Below are 26,977 nucleotides of genomic sequence, written 5' to 3' on the forward strand. Positions count from 1 at the left end.
TCGCATAGCAGAGGGCTGGGTGGGTGGCTTGTTGCGAACAAGTTTATTACCCACACGAACCGTGGAAGAGTCTTTAAACGCGACCTTCTGGGCGGGCTGGCTTTGAAGAACATGAATATCCATGGGCTGGGCAGCACTAGAATTGTTCTTGCGTTTACGCAAACAAACAGTCTGGATGTGTCCTTGCCTTTGACAAAAGTGACAAACCGCGGTTCTCAACGGGCAACGTTCACGAGGATGAGCAAGAACACACTTAGGGCAAGACTTAACTTTATCAATTTGCACACGCGGCTGACGAATGTGTTTAACATGACGCGGCCGGCTAGTGTGTACAGTCTGACTCTGCCGGTGGGGCCGCGGGCGTGACCTAACTTGCTTAGCACAGGCAATTTGAGAAATACATGGCTGATCTAACTCACACTCAGCATAGTCAAAAGTATCTTGGGCTTCAATGATGTTCATCACAGTCTCTAAGGACGGGTCAGGCAACTTTAAGATAGCAGCACGAATACGAGAATCTGCAATGTTTTGAGTAATAGCGTCTCGTAACATGACATCACTGTAGGAAGCTCCACACACACAATTAAATCGGCACTGACGGGTGAGGCCCCGTAAATCTGTTAACCACTGTTTATTAGATTGATGTGGCAGTTTCTTTAATCTGAAGAACTTGAATCTGGCTGCTGCCACATGAACTCGTGACTCGAAATACTCAGCAAGCTTGCTAACAACAACGTCATAGTCTAAAGCTTCTGGCTGGGATTCCGGGAACAACGTACAAAGTAGTCGATAGACTTCCACGCCTGCAGTGGAAATTAAATAAAGCTGCCGCTCAGTACCTGTGATTTTGTAGACTGACATGTGCGCCTGCAACTGCGCGAAATATTCTCGCCATTCTTCTCTGGATTCATTAAAAGCCCGGAACTGTGGTGCTGCCTGTGCTTGTTCCTTTTGTGTTGGAGGATTAGCCGCTTGTTTGGCGATTGCTTCCACCAGACTTTGTATTTGCTGACTCTGTAACAAGATCAACTGTTGTAATTCGGCAGACATAGTGAACACAAAGTAAACCAGCCCCCAAAATTTTATTGCTATAATTAGTATAACAAGAACAAGTTGAACCAGCCCTGCACACGAGTTCGGAAGGCCTCGTCGCCAGTTTTGTGGCGGTGTTCGTAGCGACAAACACTTGGCTGTAGAAATGGCTTACGAAGTCACCGCCACACTTTTAATAGCGGGCCGACCGGTCCGCTGGAACAGTGAACAGAAAGATGAAAGCCCAAACACTCAGATTAAATAAAAGTCGGTACTTATCTTTATTCATGAAGATACAGAAACAAGGTCGGGAACTCCGTGTCTACGGAAATCTGTCTAGTTCAAGTCGGAGCGGCTAGGTCAGCGTCGGCTGACGACAAACAACAACTCTGCTGCGATGAACACCCAACTGACTAGCAAGTACACAATTCGGTGGCGAGTATACAACTGAGCGGCGAATACAGAACTGTCCTAGCACTCGCGACTCCAGCGCTTAAGAAGCCAGAAGCCAGCGGTGGCGCGCGCAGACTTGCGGCGATTTCCTGTATCGCTGGCGCTCCTTATACGGACGGCGTCCGGACTTTGATGCTGCCAACCTTTTGGCAGCGGGCTCGGTTGGCATTACTGGCTAGGACATAACAGTATTGGTCTCTCAGGGATGGGGGACAGGAATTGTATAAACACTTCAATTCATGTAAGTGAGAGGTTAAAGATGTTACTGACATTAATGAGATATCAAAAATATTCCATGATTATTTATTGTGCATAACAATTTCAACAGATTCACAGTTTGATTTTAGGATTTGTTCAACACTGACTTGTAAATACTAGATGCCATTGATGCATTTAATGAAGAGTTTACATAACTAATCATCTGTAACACGATTGCTGTTAGTATTTGTGAACATTCAGAATATTTAACTGTTTGAAATGGGTAAAGATAAAACATGCTTAACATCAAGTTTGTAACACATTAACTCATTTGTAAAGTAATCATATGTGTGAAGCTCTTTCATGCAAACTTCAGTTCTTTAAAGAATTAGGAGCTTCCTAGTAACCATGTAAATGAGAACATTGTGGAATTAGGAATAATATGTTCAGTCCATTTATCTTATGTGATCAGTAGAAAGCAGAAGTGTTACATACCATTAACAAACTAACATGTGGCTAAGGTATTGTAATGTGAATAACGGAAGGAGTAATGATACCAACTCATTGAATGGTCAGTGAGCACACGGGCAAGACTGAAAACACTGCTAATGTTTTGGAGAATATATTTCAGACTTAACTAATATGGGAAACACACACACACACATGCACACACACAAACAAATTACATTTTACCAATTTTCAGTGCTGACTAGTTGTATTGCTATAATCTTTGTTGATCCTTTATTATCGAATCCAATGCTCTACATCTACCTCTAGCTCATCCTCTCTCAACCTTCATGTCTTTATTTCATTACATTCCTGGAAGCTATTGCACAGTCTGCTGTTCTTAATTTGTTCTCTCTCCCTATTGCTTGTATTATGGGACATTTCCAGTAAAACCTCATTGGCTCCATTCTCTCTATTGCATCAAGCAAGGTGGCACTAGTTAACACACTGGATTTGAATTTGGGAGGGGGGATTCAGCAGTGGTTTATGTCCCTATCTGCCCATTTGTATTTTGGTTTTCTGTGGTCTCCATAAATCACTTATGACAAATTCTGTGATGTTTCCTTTAAAAAGGACGCAGCAGATTTGCTTCCCCTAATTTGAAAGGAAGGAAGATGACGGCTTAATGTTCTGTCAACGGTGAGGTCATTAGAGACACAACATAGCATTGGTTGGGGAAGGAAAATTGGCAATGTCCATTTAAAAAAAAAACCATCCCAACATTTGCCTTAAGCAGTTTAGGGAACCCTTTGGATGGCCATTCAGAGATTTGACCTGGTGCCCTTCCAAATCCGAGTCCAATGTCATGTGCCACCTCCCTTGGTCCTTAAGCCAAGCTTGTGTTCCATCTCTAACACCCCCAGAGGGCTCACATCTCTTTTGTGAGTACCTGCTTGGCCACCTGGGCCCCCAGCCTTTGCAGCTATTGTGCTTGGATCTGGTTTGTGATTTTGGACATTTGTTTTCTTCCCTTCCAGCATTCTACAACTTTTCATTCTTACCTTTATGGTCCCCTTGTTGTGTTTGACTACTCCTTTTCCAAATTTACAGAAGTGTGGTTAGTGCGGGAAGGTCACCCAGGGTGGCATATATTCCAGCTCTTGTGCCTTCTTTCTTTGCACCCTTCTTTTCTTGCAAAGAGGCTATGCCCAAAACCCAACACAGTAGCCATTCCATAGTGGGAGGTTCATCAAGAACCTGCACACTGGTAGCCCCCAGATTGCTCAGGGATCACTCTGTTGATGCCTGAACTGGAAACTCCCCCACTCAAGCCAAAGAGTATGTGCCATCATAGCTCAAGCACAAGGACTCTGGGCAATGGTTTGCTGGCCAGATAACTGTCACTGTAGCTGGGTGGCATCCATGGGGAGAGGCCCTATTGGGAGTGGGTGACACCTTGGTGGAAGATTTGCACATGAAGCAAATTAAACTTTCTTCTGCTTGGAGCCGCGAAGCCCCAGAAGCCTCTTTAAATGGAAGAGATTATTATATTGCAGAGAGATACAATTCCATGATGTTTTCTTCCATAGCTACGCCATGGGAAGAGGGGCAAGCCGGATGTCTGGGAGCAAAATACTTCACCCAGTACTTGGTCTGATGTGACTATGTTTATTGCAATGGAGCTGCTATTTTTTGTCGAAACATTGAAGATAAATTTTGGGAAGTTGGATCTCTAAGGAAAACGCAAAATTGTTCATAATTAAATAAAACTTCATCTGCTGCCCAATCTACAGCTGTTCAGCCACGTGGTTGTCTAGGTAATATACCTGTGACCATTGCCCCACACGAAACTTTGAACATTGTCTGAGGGATCTCCTCCACAGAGATCTTACACTCCAAGCAGATGAGGAGCCCTCCAGCGATGCGGTGTACATTTTATCAGACATACAAAAACAGTTCCAAGGATAATCGTATGGATACAGGCATCATTATTTTAGCATTTGAAGAGAATTTTCCCCTGGAGAAGATTAAGGTCATGATGTAGATTTGTGATGTGAAACTGTATGTCTCACTACCTATAAGGTTTGTCGGATATTAACACTTAGGGCATATGTCATCCTGCTGTGGCAGCTGTGGACGATCACTCCATGAAGGTAGTCACTGTGAACATCCACCATTGTGTATCAGCTGCACGGATCATCATCCTCCGCGTTTACCAGTTGCCCGGTTTTCAAGAAAGAACAGAAGATCTAGGAGTACAGATCCAGTGAGTACGGAAGAAATATGACTTCCTATGTACTGTGGATATGATGATCAGTTATGTTACCATTATGGTCATTGAGCCCCCCCCCCCCCCCCCACACACACACACACACACACACACACACACACAAAACCTCCCCCCAGCGGGTCCACAACTCTTTTATGGATACGTGCGTAGCGAGCACGGGACCCAGAGCTAATGTGGCCCTCGTTCGTTTCCGGGCTGCATACCTTCCTTTTCCGCATCCTTCCCTATCCCCCATCTTCGCACCCCCTCCCCTCACCTCCTCTTTCCTTCCCTTTCTCCCCCTCTGGAGTATGGTTTGTGCCTACGTCCGGAGACGGACGCTCGAAAATGTAACACATTCTTCGCTTTCTCTGCTTGCATGTCTTCATCCTTCCCTTGCCCTTCTCTTTTCCTTACCTCTTCTCTTTACCCTTTTCTCCTCTGCGGCGTTTGAGACCTCTCTTCTTTCCTTTCCCTTTGTTTGTTTTTCCCTTTCTCTTTCTTCCTCCCTGTGCGTGTCTGAAGGCCGACCCACGCATTTTCATGCGTAGCCGGTGACAGGGTAACGCATAATTCCCCCGCCCCGGGTAGACAGGTAGGACACGTACGTACCCCCTGGTAACGGCCAGGCCCAGGGAGGGGTGATTACCCAAGCTGATACCTTCCGAAAGTGCCGATTGGTCCCTCTGTCCGTTTCTTGGGAGGTGTGACCTGAGGTGTGAACAATCACCTAAGGCGGGAGTGCCCTCAGAGAGGTCCCCCACAAGGGAGGAGCACACCATCGGAGACGCCGGTAATCATGGGGGATTCTTCTGCAATGGTTTCCTCATCTTCCACTATGTCTGCTCACAAGCGTAAGTTCACTGAGTCTCAGCCACAGACAGTTCTTCCATCATTGCCACAGTTCCTTGTTGTTTCTTGGTCTGACGAAGGTCACGACTTCTCCACGGTCAACCCTTTCATTATTCAGAAAGGTGTCGACGCAATTGCAGGTCCTGTAAAGTCTTGTTCCAGATTACGGAATGGCACCTTGTTGTTAGAAACAGTCAGTGCCCTCCAGGCACAAAAATTGCTGCGTACTTCACTGCTCCACAGCTTCCCTGTCCGGGTGGAAGTGCACCGCACATTAGATTCCTCGCGTGGAGTCGTTTATACACGCTCCCTCGACGGAATGTCTGACGAGGAAATTCAACATTACCTGTCTGACCAGGGCATAACAGCTGCTCATAGAGTTATGAAAAGGGTTGACACGAACATTGTTCCAACCCGTACTGTCTTCTTGACATTTGACAGAGTTCAACTCCCATCAAAAATAAAAGCTGGCTATGATATAATTTCCGTTCGCCCCTACGTCCCAAACCCTACGCGTTGCTATCGGTGCCAGTGGTTCAGTCATACCAGCCAGTCGTGTTCCAACCCAGCCAAATGTGTTACGTGTGGCAAGGATGCCCATGAGGGTGCTCGTCCACCTCCATCCCCTCGTTGCGTCAACTGTATGGGTAACCACGCTGCTTCCTCTCGAGATCGCCCCATTTTTAAAGACGAAAAGCTCATTCAGGAAATCGGAGTGAAGGAAAAGGTGTCGACCTTTGCTGCTCGAAAATTATTCGCCAGTCGAATGCCCACTGTGCCTCAGACAGGAAAATACAGCACTGTCCTTGCCTCTCCTCAGCCAACAAAGGAGGTGGCCACGCAGACTTGTGATCTCACCTTTAGTGACACGGTCGTCAGATCGGCCAGCGCAAAGATCGCCCGTTCAACCTCCCCACTTTCGCGTGCTCACTCTATGGCTCACCCTTCATTGGGTTCTGCTAAATCTCGATCCCAAAAGTCAGACACCCGGACTTCCAAAAAAGAGCATACTCGTGAAGATTTTTTACGTACCCCAACTTCTCAACCATCGGTTCCTCCTTCATCTAAACATCATGTTTCCAAGAAGGCTAATAAGAAACCCAGTTCCTCTCCTTCTTCGCCACGGCGTGTCTCATCTACAGCACCACCTGGCAGTAGCCGCCCTCGGCCGTCTTCTGTGTCGCCGAGGTGCACTGCTGGCGGCCGATTAACCGGCTGATCGCTGGTGGCAGGAGCTGCTCCTGAACAACCTATGGATCAGGATCTTCTGCCTTCGGCTGAGTGCCGTTCCACGCTGTCGGTCGCAAGCTCTGAGCAGTCGTTAAGTTGACGGCAACCTTGGTCATATTCTTCCATTTTCTGTCCACCCTATGTCCATTATCCATTGGAATATCCGCGGCATTCAAGCCAATCGGGATGAATTGACGATCCTACTCGCCGGTCAGCTTCTGTCTTCAGGAAACAAAGCTGCGTCCCCACGACCGCTTTGTTTACCCCCATTTTCAGTCAGTTCGATTTGATCTCCCCTCTGTTGAAGCCACTCCAGCACATGGAGGACTCATGATTCTTCTCCATAATACTCTCCATTATCACCCAATCCCCTTAAACACTTCCTTCCAAGCAGTCGCTGTCCGTCTTTCCCTTTCTGGATACACCTTCTCTCTTTGTACTGTATACATTCCATCGTCCACATCAATGGCACAAGCTGATCTCCTTCATCTTCTTGGTCAGCTTCCACCCCCCTATTTGCTGGTTGGGGACTTCAATGCCCACCACCCGCTTTGGGGATCTCCACATCCTTGTCCGCGTGGCTCACTATTGCTAGACGTCTTCCACCAAGCGGATCTTGTTTGCCTCAACACTGGGGACCCTACATTTTTGTCTGCCTCCACGACAAATTTCTTTCATTTGGACCTTTCAGTTGGTACTGTTCCGCTAGCTCGGCGCTTCGAATGGTTCGCCCTTGCTGATACACACTCAAGTGACCACTTTTCATGTGTCCTTCGATTGCAGCCACAACTACCATATATGCGCCCGAGACGCTGGAAGTTTGCCCAAGCCGATTGGACACTTTTTTTGTCTCTAGCGACATTCGATGACCGTCACTTTCCTAGCGTCGACGATGAGGTCAAACACATTACTGACGTTATTCTTACAGCTGCGGAACGTTCAATACCTCGCACCTCCGAATTGCCCCAGCGCCCCCCAGTTCCTTGGTGGAACGAGGCATGCCGTGATGCAATACGTGAGCGGCGAAGTGTTCTTCGCGTTTTCAGACACCATCCTACATTGGCCAACTGTATCCGCTATAAGCAGTTCCGTGCGCGGTGCTGTTGCGTCATCCGCGATAGCAAGAAGGCAAGCTGGGACTTCTTTACTAGCTCATTTAACACCTTCACTCCTTCCTCGGAAGTTTGGAGTCAGATTCGACGGTTATCACGCGCGCCTAGTTTCTCCCCGGTCTCTGGGCTCACTGTCGCGCATGATACATTAGTAGACCCCGCCGCAATTTCTAACTCATTGGGTCAACACTTTGCTGAGATTTCAAGCTCTTCAAATTACCCACCAGCGTTCCTCCCGAAGAAACGTGCAGCGGAAGTGCGACCTCTTGTTTTTTCCTCTCAAAATCGTGGAAGCTACAATACTGTTTTCTCCATGCGGGAACTCCAACATGCACTCTCTTCTTGTCGCTCCTCCGCCGCAGGACCGAATGGTATCCACATCCAAATGTTGCTGCATTTATCATACAATAGTCTGCGTTACCTCCTTCGCCTTTATAATCGAATTTGGTCCGATAGTACTTTTCCCAGACGATGGCGGGAAGCTATCGTCGTTCCTGTTCTGAGACCTGGAAAGGACAAACATCTCCCCTCTAGCTATCGCCCCATTTCTCTCACGAGTAGTGAATGTAAGGTTTTGGAGCGTATGGTGAATTGCCGTTTAGCTTGGTGGCTGGAATCCCGCAGTCTTTTAACACCTGTCCAATGCGGTTTCCGAAAGCATCGTTCTGCAGTTGACCATCTTGTTGCTCTCTCCACTTATATCATGAACAATTTTCTCCGGAAAGGCCAAACAGTAGCAATATTTTTTTATCTGGAGAGAGCATACGATACCTGTTGGAGGACAGGCATCCTCTGCACAATGTTCTCTTGGGGCTTTCAAGGTCGGCTGCCCCTTTTTCTTCATGAATTTACAGTAGATCGCACATTTAGAGTGCGGGTGAACACTACTCTCTCCTGTACTTTCTCCCAAGAAAATGGGGTACCCCAGGGCTCTGTGCTAAGTGTTGTACTGTTTGCCATTGCCATAAATCCAATTATGGATTGTCTCCTTCCTGATGTCTCGGGCTCCCTCTTTGTGGACGATTTTGCTATCTACTACAGCCCTCAATGGACCAGCCTACTTGAATGACGTCTTCAAGGCTGTCTCGATCGCCTCCACTCTTGGAGCATTGAAACAGGCTTCCGCTTTTCTCCCAGTAAGACCGTTTGTGTTAATTTTTTGCGTCGTACGGAGTTTCTTCCGCCTTCCTTACATCTAGGACCTGTCAACCTTCCGTTTTCGGACGTTGCTAAATTCTTGGGTCTTATGTTTGACAGAAAACTGTGCTGGTCCTCCCACGCTTCCTATCTTTCGGCTTGCTGCCTGCGATCCCTCAACACCCTTCGTGTCCTGAATGGTACCTCCTGGGGAGTGGATCGAGTGGTCCTTCTCCGCCTCTATCGTGCCTTAGTGCGCTCGAAATTGGACTATGGAAGCATAGTTTACTCTTCTGCTCGGCCATCTATTCTTCGGCATCTCGACTCTATCCACCAACGTGGATTACGTTTAGTGTCTGGAGCTTTTTACACCAGCCCTGTGGACAGCCTTTATGCTGAGACTGCTGAACCTCCGCTGTCCAATCGGCGAGCTGTCCTAAGTCGTTATGCTAGCCATTTGTCTCCCATGCCTGCTTATCCAGCCCATGACATTTTTTTCAACGGCTCCTTGGATTTAGGGTATGCAGGCCGCCCTTCCTCCCTACTACCACCAGGAGTCCGCTTCCGTCAACTGCTCCATTCTCTTTCCTTCCACTTTCTTGACAACTTGGGGTACAGCACCGCTTTGGCTTTGTCCCCGGACCTGCCTGCTCCGTGATCTTTGTCAGTTTCCCAAGGATGGTACCCCTTCACTTGTTTATCATCGGGCATTTTCTGCTCTGTGTGCACAAATGAAGGATGCCACATTTATTTACACTGATGGCCCAAAAACATCGTTTGGTGTAGGGAGTGCCTATATTGTTGGCGACACCCCAAATCGATTTCAGCTTCCCGACCAGTGTTCGGTTTATATTGCGGAGCTTTACACTGTTCTCCAGGCTGTCGAATACATCCGTCGCCATCAGCGGATACAGTATGTTATCTGTTCAGCTTCTCTCAGCTCTCCCCTCAGTCTCCAAGCCCTCTACCCTGTCCACCCTCTGGTCCACTGGATTCAGGACTGCCTACGCTTGCTCCACTTGGGGGGCGTCTTGGTGGCATTCCTCTGGATCCCAGGACATGTTGGTATCTGTGGAAATGAGGCGGCCGATATAGCGGCTAAGGCTGCAGTCTCTCTTCTTCAGCCAGCTATTCGCACGATTCCCTTCCCCGATCTACGGAGTGTTTTATATCGTCGTGTTGTTCTTTTATGGCATGCACATTGGTCGACACTTCCCCATAATAAATTGTGGGACGTGAAAGCTCTTCCCTGTGCTTGGACCTCTTCCTCCCGAACGCGTCGTCGGGAGGAGGTAATTTTAACTAGACTCCAGATAGGGCACTGTCTTTTCAGCCATCGACATCTTTTAAGCGGCGATCCTCTCCCACTCTGTCCCCACTGCTCTCAGCTGTGGACGGTAAGACACCTTTTACTTGAGTGCCCCTATTTTACTCCGTTACGCGCCCGTCTACAGCCGTCACCTGAAATATCGTCCATTTTAGCAGATGACACACGCTCAGCCGATCGCGTTCTCGAGTTTATTAGTGCCAGTGAGATGACGTCAGTCATTTGTAGCTCTTTTTGGGGACAACCAACCCCTTTCTGTAGTGGTTTTTTAAGCTTTCCTTCTGCTTTTAGTTTCTCCAATTTTTTGAGTTTCGTTCCCATTGCTGCTGGTTTCCATTTTCGTTTTTTACCTTTTCCTAAGTCACAGACCGGGCGCTAATGACCATAGCAGTTTTTCGCCCTAAAACAAAAAAACACAAAAACCTCAACCTTTCCCAAAACAGATCTCCCATAACCCTCCTCACCCGTGGTTCCCACTGCATCTCCTTCAGGAACCACTTCCTACACCCAGTCAGAGAAGTATTCTCTTTATTTGGCATCTAGCAGTGACAGAGCGCCTTTTCAGGAATCCTCTTCCCAGCAACTCTCACATTCGAGGCATGATGCCAAACAGTGGTGTGGCCGAAGGAGCCACAGCCTGTGGGTCCCGGGGCTGTTTGTGAGTCATCTGTCCCTGTGCCCAATGGGGATGGCACCTTGAACGAACCTTGGCCAACAAAGGTTATGATGGAAAAGAAGAATCAGGCAAGGATCCTCCTGTGCCCCTGGTGGCACCAGATTCCCCAAGCATTCAGATTCTGAGCCGATGTTTGTGGATGTGGTTCCATCCTCACTGGTGACAGGCAGTGACGCAGTGGCATGATGGTCCCTCCTGGCCTCTTGATGCCTACTCTGACCACCCACTGCATCGTTCACTGGAGTTGTAATGGGTACTACTGTCACCAGCTAGAAATGCTCCACCTTATTTTCTCTTTTCTGCAACTTGCATTACTCACCAAGAAATACAGTTCATGGGTGACCATTCTCCAATGCTCCGTGGTTATCATGTGTTCTGCTGGAACTGCACTGGTCCTTAGAGGGCATCTGGAGGGGTCTGTACTTTGGTTCATACAGGTGTTGTCATTGTTGAATGGATTCCCTTTGAACCTCGTTGGAGGCAATAGTGGTACTGGTGCAAACAGCCTCAGCTATTATCATTTGCAACATTTACCTACCTGCAAGCAGGTCACTTACATATGTTGAATTGACCATACTAATCCAACAACCAGTCCCCCCCCCCCTTCCCTTTCTCCTCCCTGGTGACTTACGTGCATCCCTCACATTTAAGTCCCATAGTGCTTAGAGCCATTTGAGCATTCCCCACCCCCACCCCCTGTGGGGGAGTACCACTTCATCTGGGAGCTCCTTAATGATGGTTCTCCTATTCACTTCAGTGCCACCCATGGCACCTCTTCAGTTATCAATCTACGAATCTCTTCCTGTAATCTGGTTAGATTCACTACATTTGTCACTTCACAACAGCCCTTGTGACAGTGACCACTTTCCAGTGATCCTGTCACTCCGTAGCCGCATCCAGACAGAGTGACTGCTATGTTGTAGACTTCACAGAGCCAATTGGCCTTTGGATACTCTGCTGTCAGATTATATTGATGAGGCTGTGTCAGGTGTCTCAAAAACAATTATCCACGCCACTGGAACTGCTATTCCCATTTCCACAGGACGCCCACCGACAAACCTTGAAACAGTTCGAACGGCATCCTTTGCAGACCAACCTTTTAAGCGACTTCATGTTAAGGCTCACTATTTAGTCAAACACAATAAGAGGAAGTGTTCAGATCGCTATGTTTCCTCTCTGAGGATGTATGCCTCTTCTTCATGGGTATGGGTCAAGCTCTGTGGTTTTATGGCCTGCCAACATTCAACAGTTGTTCTGGGTATTGTCCAACTGGGTGATCTTGGTACCGATTCACCAGTTCTTGTCGAATGTCTTGCAACCCACTTTGCGGCAGCTTTGGCATCCTCTTCCTATCCAACTATTTTTCTGCTGCAGAAGTGACAAATTGAAGACATTCCCTCATGTTTCACACACCACCAAGCTGAATCCTAATGAAACCATCACTCACTGGGAACTATTTAAGGTTCTTATCTCAAATCAGGAACAGCCCTATGCCCTGAGTCAATTCACCATCACATGATTCAAGACCAGTATGTTCCCCAAAGGTTACATCTCGTCAGGTTCTTCAAGCGTCTTTGACCCCAAGTTGCCTTCCACTTGCAATGGCTGGGCAAGAACCTGACATCTCTCAACACTTATAGGCCGATTAGCCTGACAAATATACTCTGTAAGCTGCTTGATAGCATGGTTGCCCGTAGATTATGCTGGGTTCTACGTATTAGGGCCTTTTGTCCCCGATCACCTATCAGTTTGGTTTCCGGGTGGGCTGATCCACTACCACAACCGACCACCTGCTTAGCTTGGAAACAGCAATATGACAGGCTTTTTCTAAACGTCAGTATATGGCACCCCTTGGCTTCATCACATTTTACTCAGCCTCCATGACTGGAACTTTAAAGGCCCCCTACAGATTTTTTTATTTATCAGTTTTCATCCCACCAGTTTTTCTGGGTTAGAGTCAGCACTTCTCTGAACTCCCCATGGGTCCGAGAGAATAGCATCCCACAGGGCTCTGTGCTGAGTGTCATTCTTTTCCTCATTGCAGTTAATGGGTCAGTGACCTCTGTTGGGCTGCTGGTCTTCCCTGCTGCTGAATGCCAGCTCCAAGGTGATATCCAGCAGGCCTTTGTGTGGGCTCTTTCCCTTGTTTTCCAGTTCTTGCCTACAAAAATGTGGGTCATGTGTTTCTCCCATCGTACGTCAGTCCACCCTGACCCAGAACTCTGCTTAGATACCCAGCATCTGCACATTGTAGCACAGTCCCCAGCTCTGTTAATTGGGCCTCCTTTTTGATAAAAAGCTGATCTGGCTGCCCCATATTCATCACCTGAAGATTATCTGCATTCTGAAGCTTAATGCTCTCTGCTTCCTTGGCCACACGTGTTGGTGTGCAGATCATATTTACCAGGCACTGGTTCCATCCCGACTGGACTATGGTTGCCAGATTTATGACTCGGCAGCTCCATCAGCTCTAAAAGTGATAGACCCAGTCCACTATCATGGCATGTGTCTTTCGGACTAGTCCCATAGACAATCTCCTTGCTTAAGTGGGGATCTTGCCCCCTTCAGATTCAATGGTACCAGCTCTTGTTCCACGCAATCGCCATTTGACGATTTCCTGATCATCCCACATGTACCATTCTCTTCACATATGAGGGGTGTCATCCTGCTGTTATCCTCCTTCAGGTAGGACTACAGATTGGAATACTCCTCACTTTCCATTGATCAGATCTTCATCTCCCCTCCCTAGATTGTGCTCCCTGTGTTTTCTTATGCACTCTCCCTTGGATGGTGCCCAGGTCACGGATGAGGACCAGTCTTTCAATCTCTACCAAGGTCCTGACACCATTGTTCCTCCATAACCTTTCAGCGTCTGTTATATGCAGTCCTTCAAGAGTTCCAGGATGCTACCGTCTTTTACACAGAAGGGTTTAAAATTGTGACTCATACACGATATGCTTTTACATCTCCTGCCAGTATGAAATGCCATTCGCTCCCAGAAACACGTCTTGTGTTTACACCAGAGCTGATAGCCGTTGGTAGAGTCCTCAGTTTTATTAAATGGACCCTGTTTGACCATTTTTTAATATGTACTGATTCAATGAGCAGTCTTTAGACTATTGACTAACATTGTTATTGTCACACTTTGGTCTCCACTATTCATGATCTTCGTCGTGCTGCCTGCTCAATTTTGATCCTCTGGGTCCCATATGATATGGGGTGCTGATAACCTCACACCATAAGTGCCTCCCCCCCCCCCCCCCCCCCCCGCACACACACACACACACACACACACCATGTGGGTGTCCCATTTGGCTAGATGAGCACTTACTTACTCCCTGTTCATTTTGCCAATCCCAGGTGCAGATTTGCGGGTGCACATGAGATCTCTGCCCTGTCTAATAAACTCTACACAATCAAGGAGACTACTGCAGCACGGTGCTCTTCCTTCCTCTACTCTCAGAAGAATGTAATTCCATCTTCTGGTAGAGTATGGGACTACAGCTGCTCAATGTTCAATAAAAATAATACCAGTCGCCGTTGTATAGGGGTCCAATAAAAATTAAGTTGGTTGCTTGACCATTTTAAAATATTTTATTTTTTATGTGATTAGCCTGTAATTAAGAAGTTCAAAGCAGGTTTTTTTTTTTAATTTACCTTTCACCTATACTGAGTGGCGGCCATTTTGTTTGTAAGTGGGCGACGATGTATCAGTTTAGAGACGTTAGCAAAAATATGAATATCTCTGCACTGGGTTAAGTTACAACATTGCAATTGACATGATTGTTTTTAGAAAAGTGTCCTCTACATCATTGTCTATTACACAAAATACCCTAAATTCAAAAATAACCAGTCAAAATTACCTCCAAAGTTTGGTATCCAAATTTTCAAAAATCAACTTTTTAGGCCCAAAAATAGCAAACAAGGAGTTATTTATGAGAGTCTATTTTTTCTTATAGTTAGATATCATAAAGTAGTAGCCTCATATAGAGTAAGAACATGTACATTAATTTTTTATGCATTTTTGAAATTTAAAAATTTTAATTTTTGTAAAGGTTGGGGTTAGTTATCTCAGCTGGGGCTGAATGTAAAAATATGATTTTTGCACAGTTTGTACACCTATGTGATAGCAACGTACTGTAAAATTTCAGCATTGATATCTGACTGTGAACAAAGATATTAATTTTTGAAAATTAGGAGATAATTCACATTACTCTACAACTGACCTTATGGCTGTTGCCTATTCGTGTGTGATATTGGCGGGATATAATCAATTATTATTGAAGTAAGGTACTGAATTATATACAAAAAGTGGATACAACACTGAAATTAACATTTATGTTATTTTGACATACTTGAAATAAATATTTTCAATTAACTGTTCCTAAACGTGGTGGTGAGTTAAGAACACTTATTTCTTCAGAGAGCACCAGTGATATAGAATAAGACCTCCCAGTTGCTGTGGTAAGTTCAAGCACTGAAAGTAACATTTTTCACTGGTATCCAAACTTTGGCACTAGTAGATTTCTTGAATGAGGTTCTTGGGCCAGCAGGATGGTAAAATGCACAAAAATATAATTGTTTTCCAAACTTATTCTTTCAACCTCTGCAAGCCACCACTTTCCATCATACACACATGCCACTATGTCATTCAACATTAAAGACAGAGATGTAGTTTTACTGATACAGTGATCCTCATAAATTTCAGTTTCTGATGTTACATAGCATCGAACTAAGTTTTCTGCAATGCCAAGGAATTTGTGGAAATGCCTTGTTCCTTTTATTGCTTCACAGTTTTCAAATCTGGTTTGAAGTTTTGTTTTCATATGCAGAACCACTTTTTTCTTGATGAGAAATTAGGTAATGCCCTTAATATTAGCCTTGCAAAAGACATACATGTCCTGTACTGTGAGAATTTGGTCTATGGTTGGTCTTTGTAGGCTGGCTTTTCTTACTTTACATTTTGTTGTACCTCCTACTCCATCACATGCATTTTTACCATGGCAAGATGCAAAAAAGTGCCATTTAGCCTCCAACCCAAAGTCTGCTTTGTCATTGCACAGATTTGAAGAATTATTTTTGTTCTTATACTGACTACCACTTCCATCTGCAAAGTATATCAGCTTCTCAACCTTGGGAAAATTTTCTTTTATGTAATTTATTACATACTTTTGAAACATATGTACAGCCAAAGTGTTGTGCTCCAAGTAGTCGCTTAGAATACAAATTGAAGAACTTCAAACTTCATGTTTCTCATTTTTAAAGTAGAGAATAAATGGATGTACTGTTGCCTGGTCATTGACCCAGTGGTACCCTTGATCCTGGATCACAAATGTAAAATTTTCTGCAAAATCAGCTAGCACTATGCATTCAGTTTCATTAAGTTGTGCTTTTTTGTCCTTCAAAAACTTACTTTGGTGGTGACTGTTGAGTTTTTGTAAGTTATCAATTAAAGATTCCAAGTACTCATCCTGAGATTTAACTACTGTTATCATTTCTGACCTGTCAGTTGTGACCCACTGTGTGAAGGTAATAACTGTCTGGCATTTCCTCATCATATTTGTGATACAATTCAATAACAGTTTCCTTACCAGGGCATTTATTACACAAACTCATCATGCAGTCATAACTGTTAGTGTCACAGACCATTAAATCTAGTAACTCTTTGTAGGTAAGATCACTGAGTTTTGCACCCGCAATCATCAGTTTGACATTTTAGTGATATAAATAAACACATATGGAGTGTGACCCTGAGGATCCAGCCAAAATACACCACTTATGGTGGAGGTCACAAAATTTTGACCTTCCAGTTTTGCATTCAGGATGAGAATTTTTGTAAGCTTCATAAAGTTCATTTAAATTTGACAGCACTAGTCATTTCTGCTTTGTTACTTTAACTCCATTTATAACAACTCTTTTGCTATCTTTGCAACCTGAGCACATTCTACTGTTTTCATCATCTTCAAAAAACTGCTGGATTTTTTTAGTTGTTTCTTCACTTAACCTACTCTTTTCTTCTTTCCAAAAACTGGAAGAATGCCTTGCTCTTTCACTAATTTTCGGGTTTAACCAAACGATAAGAAACATTGAATTCGTGAACTATTTTTTCTCTTGACCATGAGTCAGGGAGCAAACTTAAAATTTTAACTTTTTCCCCTTTAGATGTCACTGAACATTTAATTTTTAATTTCTCTATTAAGCTCAAATATTGTCAGATGATGCTGGTGGTAGGTTTTCTTCTTCTTTAGAAATAATGTTGGTATCTGTATTATTAAAGCATGATTCCAAGTCTTTTCTAATTTTGTCTGAAATTTGTTGTACCTTATTTTCAATAGCTGCTTTTCTTTTTCTGCTACTTAATTTTATTATTTTCGAAGCAGGAAATATGTCTAACTTAGAACGAGCAAAATCCAATATGCTAACAGCTTCCTCATTAGGAATATAAATGTGATTAACAAGGTTACATACTTCTAGTTTTGGATTCACAACAAATATTGTTGAGTAACAATTTGGGCACACGGAATTTCCAGGAATCACATTATGTTTCACTTGGGAAGCTGTTTTACTCTGACAACAAGGACAAATGTTCAAGTTTTATTTCCCTCAAACCTTTAGTAATAGTCTTTTTATGAACTTTAAGTGGATCACAGCACTTTGTACTTCAGAATATATTTCTTCTCACACTGATGTTACAGAAGAACGTACTTGAAATTTAAACAAAGTTTGTCTAAACTTCATCAAAGTCATTGACATTTTTCAAGTTTTTCGAAACTGAACCATAAACTGTTTTGTGACACACCTCATTTGCTATCTGTCCAACAGAGCACTGTTCATCCATGTTATTGCATTCCACTTAATTTCTCAAAATTAATTACAAATTACACACAGAACAAAGTACATAACATATTCTACACTCTTGATGAAGTATGTACATCCACTCTAACAGGGATTTCAGAACAGACTGACTTCTACACCCACTAATAATGTACTTTTTTTACTGACAATAAACCTAAATGTAAATGGGCATTTTTATTGTCATATAACAAAAGTGAAAGCTCCTGTTGTTATTGCATTATTAAAAATAAATAAATTAAATGAATATTGGGTGATAGTGTTAACTAGATATATGTCACAATTAAATTTTATTACAATGAAACACTAAACCATTTAAATAGGCAATAGCCATAAGGTCAGTTGTAGAGTAATGTGAATTATCTCCTAATTTTCAAAAATTCATATTTGTTCACAGTCAGATATCAATGTTGAAATTTTTACGGTACGTTGCTATCACATAGGTGTACAAACTGTGCAAAAATCATATTTTTATATTCAGTCCGAGCTGAGATAAGTAACCTCAAACTTTACAAAAAATGAAAATTTTCAAATTTCAAAAATTTCTAAAAAATTAAGGAAACATTTGTAAGTGTTCTTGCTCTATACAAGGCTAGTAGTGTATGATATCTAAAAGAATTGACTCTCATAAATCACTCCTTGTTTGTTATTTTTGGGCCTAAAAAGTGGATTTTTGAAAATTTGTATACCAAACCTTGGAGGTCATTTTGACTGGTTATTTTTGAATTTAGGGTATTTTGTGTAATAGACAATGTTGTAGAGGACACTTTTCTAAAAACAATCATGTCAATTTCAATGTTGTAACTTAACCCAGTGCAGAGATATTCATATTTTTGCTAACGTCTCTAAACTGATACATCGTCGCCCACTTACAAACAAAAATTGCCACCATTCAGTAAAGGTGAAAGGTAAATTTTTTTTAAAAAAACTGTTTTGAACTTCTCTATGGGAGAACACACATAAAAAATTAAAATATTTAAAAATGGTCAAGCAACCATCACTGGACCACTTCATACGGATTGACCCATAGGTTTATTTCTAGGCAACCAGTTTCAATGTTAATCTACGTCATCTTCAGGCCAAAACTGCTCCAAACCAGTAACCTTCGTGATACAAGTATAGCAGTGCCTTTAACTGGTCTCGTAATAGCTATTACGGTCATCTGTGCTCGTTGGACAACAGTCAGTATGGTAGTCACTTTTGGCTTTTACTATAGACAGTGCAAAAGATGACCATTATGTTTTTAGACTTCTCAGTTTTACTGTTATGAATCCCCAAACTAGATCAGAAACCATTCTCGGTGGATGTCTCCATGTCTGGGTGCTCTTCTCTTGGATTGAGAGCTGATGTTCTCATTGTAAGAAAAAAAAGTAAAATCAACCAACCAACCATCTCAGAGAACCTAGTCGTCATTGAGACCTTAAATCCTAATCATCCAGTGTGGCAATTCTTCAGGAAAACTGGGAGTTCTCAGGGAGTTACATTTTACCTGGAAAATCAAGAAAACCCCAGGGAATTCAGAGTTTTCAACCGAGCAGTGTAATTTAATTTTATTGAGCTTCATCAACCACAGATTTTAAAATACCAATATTTCAAAGCGTACTATTTATATGAATTTGGCCCCAATCATGGAACAACTCCAATTTTTGTCGGTATTCCAAACAAACATCAAAGGGCTTTGTAGTCAGCAGATAAGGTTACCACACTTTGCCACAAACATAGTTTTGTTTCTCGTTTCAAAACTCGAGGCAGGCTGGTTGTTGTGTATTTGCGTATGATTTTATACCTTATTTAAAATTTACTAATTTCAAAATATGTGTAGTCTTATAGCCCACCAACTTGTTTTGTATATTCCTTTTTGTTTTGCAGTGACAAAGTATAATTAATTCACGCTCAGAACTGCAAATGCACCAGCCGCAATCCCTGCATCATATATGTTTACATCTGCTGCATGCAACTTAAACTGAAAGTTGTCTTGAATGTGTATGCATCATATTGTAAATATTGGCCAGTGTTGGCACCTGTGAGTGGTCAAAAGGAACAGAGACTTGCAGTGTAAACAAGTTTATTGTTAAATAATGGATTACTTGAAGTTAATATGCTTAGTGATTAAATTTTATTATCTCATTAAATTGTTACAAGAAAGGTGAAATAAAAATATTGTTTTCAGTGTAACATTTATCATGTGTTCATCAGATGTTTTCACAGCCAAATTTAGCAAGTATGCATTTTGAACATATGATCTGAAGTCAACATAAAAATGCACTACACATCTCGTGTAAACTAAAATAGATAAAGCAGGTTACTGTACATAAACACCAAACTAGCTAGATCCGCGTTCATGCTGATTTGAACTAACCTTACTTTTTTCCTTATAAATGTTTAAAGTTTGTTATCCCGTAGTATGTTCTCTGCTTGTGGTTAAGTGTTTTTGCAAAAGTTTGTTCAAATTGTTGATATTAAAAGATCTTTATATGGTTCCATGTTAATGAAAGAGAGGCAGACAGGTTTCAAGGTTGTTATGGTTCTGCGGCTGTGTATACATTGAGCTTGAAATGTGTTTTCAAAGTATATTTTCGGCTGCTGCTTGTAGACACCGTTTTGAAATACGGTAACAAATATCCGTAGCAATGACGGTAGCTCACGCAGGATACAGTGGCCGATGTGCAGTGACCAATTTTCTTCCAAAGCGCAGGGCGAATTCATTCGTTTGTCTGGAAGGGCAGGCTGACAGTGTCTGAAACCTTTTGGCTGGTCGGCGATGACAGAATCGGGGCGCACGCCCTGCAATCTTTCTCAAAACGATTTTACAGGAACTGTTCAGTAAAAAAAATTGTTTCCACTTTTTTTATACCTTTATATATCAGGTTCATGTTGGCGTCCCATTTTGTGAATGATCATAATTATTGCGATGTTTACGTGGAAGTAAGACACTGCGCAAAATTCAAAAAGGTTTGTAATGGAAAATAGAGGTCGCTATGATTTTGCGTATTATATATGATATTGCAGTGTGTGAAATTTAGCCAATGTACTGAATTTTTCTTTAGACTTGGCTTGAGGTCTCTATCTGTTATCAAGCTCGGGAAAATTTATCTGACGTAGCAGACTCATTTGCGATCACGCCGCGCCAGTGATATAAAGCCAGAGTGAAATATTCACAACATTCCTCATATTTCGTAAACAGTTTGAAATATCGAAATGAGGTTTTGGTAAATATAGCACACAAAGAAGAAAGTTTTTTTGTGACATGGTTATTATGCGAAACCTCATTATCTATAGTGTTATTCCATCAACTACAGACATTTGCAATGAAAGAACGCAATTTTTTAAGGGTGAAATGAGAAATGCTATGGGTTTTGGAACAACATAAGTGAAGACATTAGATGTTTATTTTGTACCAAAAATATGTTTCTTCATAAGCTACTCATCTTCATTTTCCATAGTTACTCACTTAATAAACCACTTTGTCAGAATTCTTTTGCAACTGCATTTGCAGACGTTAGTGAAATGAGACTGTGTAAACTCCACTGTGTTTTGGTAAAAAGAAGCAAATTTTAACTTGGCAGCCACTCGTACTTCTCTGAAAGTTACAAATGGTTAATGTTGTTGTTGTAGTCTTCAGTCCTGAGACTGGTTTGATGCAGCTGTCCATGCTACTCTATCCTGTGCAAGCTTCTTCATCTCCCAGTACTTACTGCAACCTACGTCCTTCTGAATCTGCTTGGTGTATTCATCTCTTGGTCTCCCTCTACGATTTTTACCCTCCACGCTGCCCTCCAATGCTAAATTGGTGATCCCTTGATGCCTCAGAACATGTCCTACCAATCGATCCCTTCTTCTAGTCATGTTGTGCCACAAACTTCTCTTCTCCCCAATCCTATTCAACACCTCCTCATTAGTTACGTGATCTACCCATCTAATCTTCAGCATTCTTCTGTAGCACCACATTTCGAAAGCTTCTATTCTCTTCTTGTCTAAACTATTTATCGTCCATGTTTCACTGCCATACATGGCTACACTCCATACAAATACTTTCAGAAACGACTTCCTAACACTTAAATCAATACTCAATGTTAACAAATTTCTCTTCTTCAGAAACGCTTTCCTTCCCATTACCAGTCTACATTTTATATCCTCTCTACTTCGACCATCATCAGTTATTTTGCTCCCCAAAGAGCAAAACTCCTTTACTACTTTAAGTGTCTCATTTCCAAATCTAATACCCTCAACATCACCCGACGTAATTCAACTACATTCCATTATCCTCATTTTGCTTTTGTTGATGTTCATCTTATATCCTCCTTTCAAGACACTGTCCATTCCGTTCAACTGCTCTTCCAAGTCCTTTGCTGTCTCTGACAGAATTACAATGTCATCGGCGAACCTCAAAGTTTTTATTTCTTCTCCATGGATTTTAATACCTACTCCGAATTTTTCTTTTGTTTCCTTCACTGCTTGCTCAATATACAGATTGAATAACATCGGGGAGAGGCTACAACTCTGGCACTCCCTTCCCAACCACTGCTTCCCTTTCATGCCCCTCAACTCTTATAACTGCCATTTGGTTTCTATACAAATTGTAAATAGCCTTTCGCTCCCTATATTTTACCCCTGCCACCTTCAGAATTTGAAAGAGAGTATTCCAGTCAACATTGTCAAAAGCTTTCTCTAAGTCTACAAATGCTAGAAACGTAGGTTTGCCTTTCCTTAATCTAGTTTCTAAGATAAGCCGTAGGGTCAGTATTGCCTCACATGTTCCAATATTTCTACGGAATCCAAACTGATCTTCCCCAACGTCGGCTTCTACTAGTTTTTCCACTCGTCTGTAAAGAATTCGCGTTAGTATTGTGCAGCCGTGACTTATTAAACTGATAGTTCGGTAAATGGTTAATAAGCAAGGCGAAAATAAATCGCTGCATTTTTGGCGAAATTTTTTTGCGACTAACCAAAACAGAAGTGACAATAGATATTTTTGAATGGCCACCAAGCAGGTGTGGGCATGGAGGACTCTCACTTAATATTTACAGAAGATGTGAGTGTAGGCTTCAGTTTATAACGGCACTTCCCCTCAAGCCTGCGGCATTTCCTCAACAGCGCATGCCCGTAACCCCCACCACTACCGCTCACCCCACACGTTCCTTGTCACCTGCTTATCTAACTGCCACGGCATTATGCAAGCCCTATACGAATCGAAGGAAACAAATTTTCAGGGGGCTAATACGTGTCACCGGCTGCACGACACTAATGCGTGTTTGTATATCGCATTGCGTCTGGGGTGTACAGTTGATCCATGTTGTTTTTTCACTTGTTTTAGCGAGTTTATCTAAAAAAAATGGAGTGATCAATGCAGAAGATTCTCGAGTTACCATTCACCAGTCACATTCATAAGCAACCCGGAACATAATGGCTCTTGAAGATTTATGCAGAATCATACCAACTGAATAGAAATTTGATAATAAGCATACATAATGTTTTCTTCATTTAGTTACCATTAAACAAACCTTCAGGACTTCCACCAATGCTCCCCTAGTTTTAGATACTATTTGGAATTCAAAGGCAGTGGATGGCATCCAAGTGAAGTTACGAAAAATTAGAGCCGTCTTCCATATTCAGCTCCTGTAGCAAGTTATTACTGCTAGTTCTTCTCTAGTACATTTTTGCCCACCACCAACAACAAGGCCTTTTAGTTTGTTTGCGTGAACTTTCTTAGGTTATTAATTGTTCAGCGCCAAGTATCATTACAGTTTCCTCATCAATAGACGTAAAAGTAGCAGACGATACAAAAACTACACAACAAACATCATTACAGACTTTGTGAATACACAGCAAGAAATCATTGCCACCAGTGTGGAAAGAATTCAGAAACAAAGTGGAAACACTTCATGAAATGCCACAGGGAAACATGTTTCAAGAACTAATATGTTTCCAGGCACTTTTTAGCCACACGAAGGGGAATAAACATATACAACGTGCTAAAGTGCATATCAACTGGAGTGTTTTTTCAGCCAAAAATGGCAGCTGCTACTCTGTCACCTAGTACTTCAGAACAACACACTTCAGTTTTCCATCTTCAGAATTTTAAGTGTCTCCCTTAGCTTTAATAGCAAATCGTCCCTGTAGACTTGCAGAATTTGTATTAAAAGATGATGTAATGATGGTAGAAATTTTCTGGTGTGTTGGAACAGTTATGACATAAGTCATTTCAGAAAGCTGAAAAAGTTGTTGCTGTAATCTCAAGAATGTGTAAAGGTAGTGTTGTAGCTAACAAGATGCAGCTCAAGTGAAATACTATAGGATATGTTCTTAAGTTTAGAATTGCACCTTACTTTAATCAACAGTTGCTGGGGCTGCTGATGAAAGCCAGTTATATTATCCTTGGTCTTGACGAATCGCTGAATAAAATTGTGTGATGCACACAAATTGATGTGAATACAAGATTAAGGCTGAAGGTAAAAAGAGAGATAACAAGATACCATATTCCCTACTTTCTTGGTTGTTCCAGAGCTACTGGACTTTTATCTTGTTTCACTAATGTGACAAAAGACATACCAAAGGGGAAGACTCTCCATATTTCAATGACTGGACCAAATGTAAATTAGCTGTTTCTAAAAGAAGATGAAGGACTTTCAGCAGAGTAGAAACTACTAGATATTCATAGCTGTGGGCTTCACTACATGCTCAATGCTTTCAAATATGCAACCAGGGCAACACATTGGGACATTGCATTATTTTTGATATTCTTGTATAATTTATTCAAGAATATCCCAATCAGGAGAGCATTGTGTACTCAGTGTTCAGGCCTCACTGTTTTGGAAAAAAAAAAGAAATTTTGTATCAGATGACTGAAGAATTCCTCAGTTGCTCAAAGATCAATCTTTATAACACCAAACATGGAGAAGTATCTCAAGGGTGTGAAGATGGATAAGAATGAACCAAAGAGTAAAGCTTCATGTTGCTTTATATTAATGAGCCATTTCTGTGTGCTAAATTTGGTTTTTTCAAGTCGTTAGCCTGCGACATTGAGCCTTTCCAAACATAATTCCAGATAGATGCTCTGTTAACTCCATTTATCCACACAGTTTTGATACTTAAGTAAAAACAGTATTAGGACCTTTTATGAAGCCAGATATATTAAATAAAAAGCACATCAATCAAGTTAGCTGTTGCCAAGGAAGGAAAAAAAAACCTGTTACCTTAAAAAAATTGGGCTTTGGTACCCATAAAGAATTAAAGAAAACCAATTCGGATGTAAAAACTGTTGATATTCTTAAGTTTCAACATGAACATAAGACGAGTCTTCAAACATTTCTCATGAAACTTAATAACAGGTCACCCTTAAACTGCCCGTTGACATTTGCCATTACATTTCTTGACCCACGTTTGATTGTGTAAAACATCAGTTTGGCAAAATCACGTTTTGATAAGCTGCTTTGTATTCTCTCAGAAAGAAATCACCTAAGAGGATCTGCAGCACATAATGTAATGCGTGAATTCAAGGATCTGACTTCTCTACCATATATTATCAATTCTTTTAAAGAATACAGGTGTTCTTAAAAAAGGTTGATCATTTCAGGTTGACTATTCCTAGTGACAAATATCAAAATTTGATGGCTGTCATGAAATTAGTTTGCAGTCTTTTCCCATGGAAATGCTAACGTTGAAAGGAACTCTTGGAAAACATGGGGGAGTAATCAGTTGTTATGCGTAGGCAAACATACGATGCTGTGTCCAATAGAAAAGGCATTGGCGACCTGGATATTCCAAAATCCCTTAGTCACCGCACAAGGAATGCGCGCGCACACACACACACACACACACACACACACACACACACACACACACATCTCAAAGGACAACATCTTGCAGAAGAACAGAGCATTTTAGAAAGACGGAAAAAAAGTACTTGGAAATGAAAGGGTTGGAAACAAAGTGTTTGAAAATAAGAACAAACAAAGGCTTTAAAAAATTTGGTAATTGCATTGTGACATTGTATTTGTTTCGTAAATAGTGAAATTATCTGAAAAAACTCAATTTTGTTCCTCTACCAAATTTCTAAATAGACATTTTGTGGGTTTCGAGTTGGGACTTGAATCTTTCAAGAAAGCCTTGGGACCAGCATAAATGAAACATTTAAATTATAAGTACTGTCTGAGTACACATTATTTGTTATTGAACATACTATTTAGTTTTTATCAAACCGTATAAGCCTGCTTAATTTTATATAGATTTTTATCAATTTAATAGTTTTGGTTTTGTTGTGAGTGGCCTTTTATCAGCAATTTTTAACCACTTAATTGTAAACCACCTATAATAGTATTGTTTTTCCCTAAACTGTAGGTATCGCAACACTTCAAACACTTTTTTAATGCTGTTAAGTTCCATTCCCTTGTAGGCAATAACCATTGCTTATTAATTTCTGTAGTGGTCATTTATTAGAAAGAAATGAATATATTCACCTGGAAATTTGTAATATGAGGGCATTTCGAAAAGTAAAGATACAATAGCTCGCAGTCCTTAAATAGAAAATTTATCTAGAAAACGTCAGTTACATCTTATTAACTGGATTATTTGTTATTTTTCGACATAATCACCCCCGTTATCCAAACATTCATTAAGTCGGTGCACAAGCTTTCGTATCCCACAGTCATAGAAGGTTGCCGCCTGTTGTCGGAACCACATTTCAACTTCATATTTGATCTCTTCATCGTTGTTGAATGATGTGACTTCAGGTAACGGAAGACATGGAAGTCGGTGGGCGCAAGGTCTGGGCTGTATGGTGGATGGTCCAATATGTCCCATTTGAATTGTTTGAGTAGTGCTTTGGTTACAAGTGCTGTGTGAGGCCAAGCGTTGTCATGAAGCAAGCAGACTCCACTTGTCAGCATTCCCCTGCGTTTGCTTTTAACTGCCCTTCGAAGACGTTTCAAGGTCTGGCAATATGCAGCAGCATTAATTGTCGTTCCAGGAGGCATAAATTCCAACAGAAGAATGCCTTGTATGTCCCAAAAATCAGAAGCCATGATTTTCTTTGCTGAAATCGAATGGCGCCATTGCATTGATTGTTGCTTGGATTCGGTTGTATGGTGATAAACCCACGTCTCGTCACCTGTCACAATGTGTTCAAGGAACTCATCACCTGCTTCAGCATAGTGTGTGAGGAAGTTGAGTGCAAAGCCCATCCTTTTCTTTTTGTGTTCTTTCGTTAACAGTTTTGGAACCCTGCACGCACACAATTTCCTGTACCCTAACTTGACAGTCACAACGTCATAGAGAGTTGTCACTGACACGTCCGGTATGATCAGAAGCAATTCTTTGAATGTGAGACTTCTATTCGCACGAATTGTTTCCTCTGTTCTCTGAAGAAGGGTATCAGAGGTCACAGATGGCCGACT

The 26,977-nt window shown here is 42.1% G+C and overlaps 1 protein-coding gene across 1 annotated transcript in view; it reads left to right on the top strand.

The window, feature by feature from the left end:
• LOC124711755 (28S ribosomal protein S15, mitochondrial) overlaps positions 1 to 26,977 on the top strand; it is a 47,618-nt gene that overhangs the window by 16,274 nt on the left and 4,367 nt on the right. The gene's annotated exons all lie outside the window — the stretch shown is intronic.

The sequence above is a fragment of the Schistocerca piceifrons genome, chromosome 8, assembly GCF_021461385.2.
Source record: "Schistocerca piceifrons isolate TAMUIC-IGC-003096 chromosome 8, iqSchPice1.1, whole genome shotgun sequence".
Lineage (NCBI taxonomy): Eukaryota > Metazoa > Arthropoda > Insecta > Orthoptera > Acrididae > Schistocerca > Schistocerca piceifrons.